Below are 4829 nucleotides of genomic sequence, written 5' to 3'. Positions count from 1 at the left end.
CGTGCCGAACGTATGTTACTAAAAGATTTAAATCTTTTGATAAAAACATGTGTGAGAAGTATGTCATGATATAATCATGGATGGACTATATCTGTCAAGTGGCATCTTTGTACAAGAAAGACATTCAACCATATCGAAATAACAAACTGAGATCAAACAAATTTAAGTCCTACCATATTAATATATATATGAATAGTAGTCACTGCTAAGTAGTGTTATTTTAGTAGTTAGCAAAATAGGAAATAGATATTTTGTTTTTGTCAATAGAGTTAAAAGAGTTGTCATGATCTTAAACTGAATATAAATACTTCATTTATGTGCAGATTTTAATACATTGTGAAAAAAATGATTTCCAATAAATTGGAAATAGTGTATATATAATGGAAACATTTGCAAGCCACTCGCAAGTGATCTGTGTATCCTGTCTTTACTGCATGTTGTACAATATTTTGGCACTAAGCTTCCATTGTGCTTGCAAAATCCTACATGAGAGTGGATATTCAATGCTCATTACATCCATAATTGTGAAATTACTAAACCAACGTTAAAGAACTAAAAGTATATTATATAATTTATGAGAACAAGAAAACTCACTTTATCAATACCGTCGTCCTTCAGAAGAGCATAATATGTTGCTTGAGCATCTTGAACTTTTCATACTTTCTTTTTATAAGGAGAGCTACTGTACTCAAAGTTATTCCTTTGTTTGTGAGGCCTGTGTGCAACATAGAAACTTGTTAAGCGTGAGATCATGAACAAAAACCCTTGCTTCCAATCTTGGGTGATTCTATCCGAGAATCATAATTGTGCTGGTTTGTGGAGGATTTGAAAATATATTCAATTTACTGCAGAGGCCCTACAATGTTTGTTGTTGATTCTTGAGATTCACGCAAGATTCCAGTGATAGGATGATTTAGTTTGCAAATAAATATTTGCTATTTTGTTGACACATCATTTTGGGAGGTTTCTACAACAATTTCAAAAAATTTTATGAGCAGATTTGCATAATTATTTGTTGGATCTGAGGAGTTTACACCATTTTGACAAACCCTAGTTGTTGCTCCATATATTTGGGGTGCTAACTTTGGAGAAGACCCTACACAATTTTATTTGGCTGTTGAAAGGTCTGTAGCAGTTGTAGACTATTCATTTTGCTGCTGCACCAGGTCATAGAGGCCTAAAAATTGCATTATATCAGTTCAAAAATCCAGAAGCATCATTCAAGAGAGGGATTTTGAGTTAAAATGACCAAAGTTACATGGACACGAATACAAATACAAATACGGATAATGATACGACTATTTTTAAGGCCCCCAATATGGATAATGCAGAAAGGAACTTATAGTTGCAATTTGGAATTCAATTCCAAAGCAGCCACAAAAATTCTTCGAATTAAAAATGAAAATAACAATATCTGGAAGCTAGATCTGCATAGTCTTCATGCATTAGAAGTAGTGGATGTATTGGCATCGTTCCGAGTGTTTTACCGTGGGCTTTCTGTGGGAAGCCCTATTGCGAGTAGGCCACTATTGCTGCATGAAATGGAGAGCACTGTTGCCGCCAGCGAGGCAAGTAAACGCTTGAAACGAACAACCGCCGAGAAAATCAACGACAACGGAAATGACTCGAATTCAAAAGTGTTTGGTTCTGAGAGCTGCAACAATTGCATCCAAGATAAAAATGCTATCCAAAATGAAAGAATAGTCAATTTAATCATGTTCTTTTGAAAATATATTTAATTGAATGATGACGAGAGTTATTGCATCTGGCTTGTCCTTACTTTACAAATAAGTTAGATGGGGTAGGAGCTATTTGGCATTCAGTTTTTCCTGTCTGATAAAATTTTTCTGATACTCGGGACATTTTATGGGAGCAATGAACTTCACAGCTTGCGATCCTTTACCATAACGAAATTGTTTTAAGAAATGTTAACCATTTTCATCATATTTAGCGTAGACAATGTTCTTACATAGTTTTTCATAGTGAAGCTAAATGAACTAATCTTAAAAATAGGCTTGTGCTACAATAATGTAAGTAAGTGTATCCACCCAAATCAGGAATCAATCTGCAGAACACCCTCCACAGGTAAGAGATTCAATACATGAGATGTATTAAGTTAAGAGGTAGGTTACAATTAACATTAGCATTGCTTAAATAGGCAAGAGCGGTTAGGAAGAATGGATAATATGAAGGAATTAGAATTGGCAGAACTCAACAATATCCTCTAGGATAAGTTAGAGTACAAATAAAACTTAACAATATCCATCTACCTCATTAAACCTAAGTAAATAGTAAACAGTAAGAACTGTTTGATCCAACAATGTACACTATTTTAGATATAATGGTTAGAAACTGCACGCAAATGTGGAGGCACAGAGAAGGCATACAGATTGTTTGATAAAATGACAAAGAGGCAGGATAGATTAAAGAGATTTGATAATCCTTCCCAGCACCAACCAAGACATCCTCACACTGTCTATGAGAGTTATATAACAGCAAGATATTATTTAAGAGAGAGAAATAAATACAACGTTGGTATCGTTTGTACCTTCTGACCATACAAAAATGACTTGATAAAGTTGTTTTGTTTAAAATAAAACTTGAGATGCAGGTTGAGACAAAGGTGGCTATGTCGAATACTTATCTCCTATGAATCAGAAACTTAAGTTTCTTATATATTTCAGGTTGTAAAGAAAAATCAGACAACTAATTCCATGGGTGAAGTCGTTGCTTATGAAGGGAGTGATGAACAATAAGGAAGAACCCCAAGATGAGGGGTGATACTTAATAGTTGTTTAAGGATAAAGGTTGAAATGATGAATTATGAAGAAACTGTAAAATTTAAAAAAAGAAGAATGTTGTAAAAGTATACACCATTAAGTCTATTAAAACTATGGTAAGTGCTACAAACAGCTCACACGATCTATTGATGATTTCATGGATAGTTGTCGTATTATCTTGGCCTAATTATTTTACAATCCTTGAGCTTCATAAAGGGATTCAAGGTCTTATGAACAAAGATAACCTAAAATCACAACCTTTACCTTTACGCAATCAATCCAACTCAGATCCTGACTGTTCCAGGTTTAAACAAACCAAGCCACTTACTCTGCTATGAAAATTAAAATATTATCAATTTTACTGTATCAGATTTAAATATGTTCGTTTAATAGACCCCGAGCGACTTAATTTGCTAAACAAAATATAAATATTATCATTTCTACAATAACAGATTAAAAGATATTGTTCGTTGAGGTAGATTTTTAAGTGTTATTTTTTCAATCCATTTTTTACATTTCTATCTTCGCCTGCAAATCCAAAAGATGGAAAAACAAAAAAAGCAGAAAAAAAAAACTAAGCCCTATCCCTGTCGAATTTGTTTTAAATTTCCAAATCCTTGGAAACACAGGCGACTAAATGATCTTTCAACCACACGAATTCGATGACAAAAGCTCTACAAACAACAATCAAGAAAACAAAAAAAACAAAAAAAACAAAAAGGGAAAATCGGGAACAAATAAAGATAATAGTCTACATACTACTGCAATTACTAACTCAAAACACACACCTGGTTTGAAAAATTTCCTCTCTTTGTGATTGCTCAAAGACCTCTAAAATAATCAATCGGTAATATCGGTGAATGTGAAACGAACCCTCTGCCTTGAATTTATAGGAGTGCCGATTTGCTTGCAAACTGGAAATATGCTTCCTTCACTGCGGCCAAGAATATAAAAGATGCAACTAGAAGAAGCGAAGGTCGACGAATATAAAACCTAATAAGGGGAGTTACAGGATAAACCCTAATGTCAAGCACAGCTGGAATCCGAAGCCCCTCACACGGTTACAGGATAAACCCTAGCCACGTGTTAGACGTGCTGACATGAAAAATCGCCGGGAAAATCGACGACAATGGGAAATGATGATTTCACGATGTGAGACAATTCCGGTGGCAGTGTACCCCCACAGGGGATTGCCTATCGGCAAAAAAATAAAAATAAAAATTGAAATTTAAAGCTGCGACATGCAATATTTTAGACTATTTGTTCTTATGAAGATCATAAAAATTCTCCCCAACTTTCTATTCACATTGATCCCTGTAAATGGAGGAACTCGGCCCACTCACATACGATCAGTTATTTTGTTTCGTAGAGAGGGAGTCAAATTTTGTGGAAAAAGCTACGAGGTTTGATTGCAAAGAGCTTAGAGAAGCAACTGAAAATTTCGTTGAGAAGAACAAGATTGGCGAAGGGAGCTTCGACCAGGTTTATAAGGTACCCAACAATCTTTTTGCTCTGTTGATGTTAATTTGATCTGCAGGCTCAAATATTTGAGAGTTACCCAACAATCTTTTGCTCTAATGATGTTGATTTTTAACCTGCAAATTGAAATCTTTGAGAGGTTACAAGGAACACTATGAAGCGGGAATGAGATAGCTATAAAGAGACTCTTTGGAAGAGAGCTGAGCAGAACCGTGAGCGGAGTTTGGGCAAAAATTGAGGTTATCAGCAGTGTCTCTCATCAGAATATTGTTAAATTACTTGGATGTTACACACTACAAGGTCAGAGTTTCTCATGTTTGAATAAGCCTTGACAAACCTCTCTATGGTATGACAACATTTGGTTTGGTTTCCATATCCCTTTCTTGAAGTACAACGTTTTGGATTAGAAATTTCAAGTTTGGTTTCAATACCCGTTTTTTGAAGTACAACATTTTGGATTATAAGTTTAACATTACCCTTATTATTCGAAAGGGGATTCAAAGATGATCTAGAATATCTATTGATCTACATCATCTTCATTCTAAATTCAGTCTTCTATCATCTAGTATT

The 4829-nt window shown here is 34.6% G+C and overlaps 1 long non-coding RNA gene across 2 annotated transcripts; it reads right to left on the bottom strand.

Moving 5' to 3' along the window:
• Nucleotides 1-289: 289 nt before the first annotated feature.
• Nucleotides 290-3729, bottom strand: LOC131038885 (uncharacterized). 2 transcript variants are annotated; one of them, XR_009104554.2, is made up of 4 exons: nt 3569-3729; nt 1488-1654; nt 595-715; nt 290-482 (listed from the first exon to the last, which is right to left on the bottom strand). It is a non-coding gene; the product is annotated as an uncharacterized LOC131038885 (long non-coding RNA). The 2 variants fall into 2 exon arrangements; XR_009104553.2 differs by having other exon boundaries at nt 595-1654.
• Between the last annotated feature and the right edge of the window lie 1100 nt (nt 3730-4829).

The sequence above is a fragment of the Cryptomeria japonica genome, chromosome 7 (assembly GCF_030272615.1).
Source record: "Cryptomeria japonica chromosome 7, Sugi_1.0, whole genome shotgun sequence".
Classification (NCBI taxonomy): Eukaryota; Viridiplantae; Streptophyta; class Pinopsida; order Cupressales; family Cupressaceae; genus Cryptomeria; species Cryptomeria japonica.
Note: the sequence above shows the minus strand (reverse complement) of the source record. Positions and strands in the feature narration are given on the sequence as shown.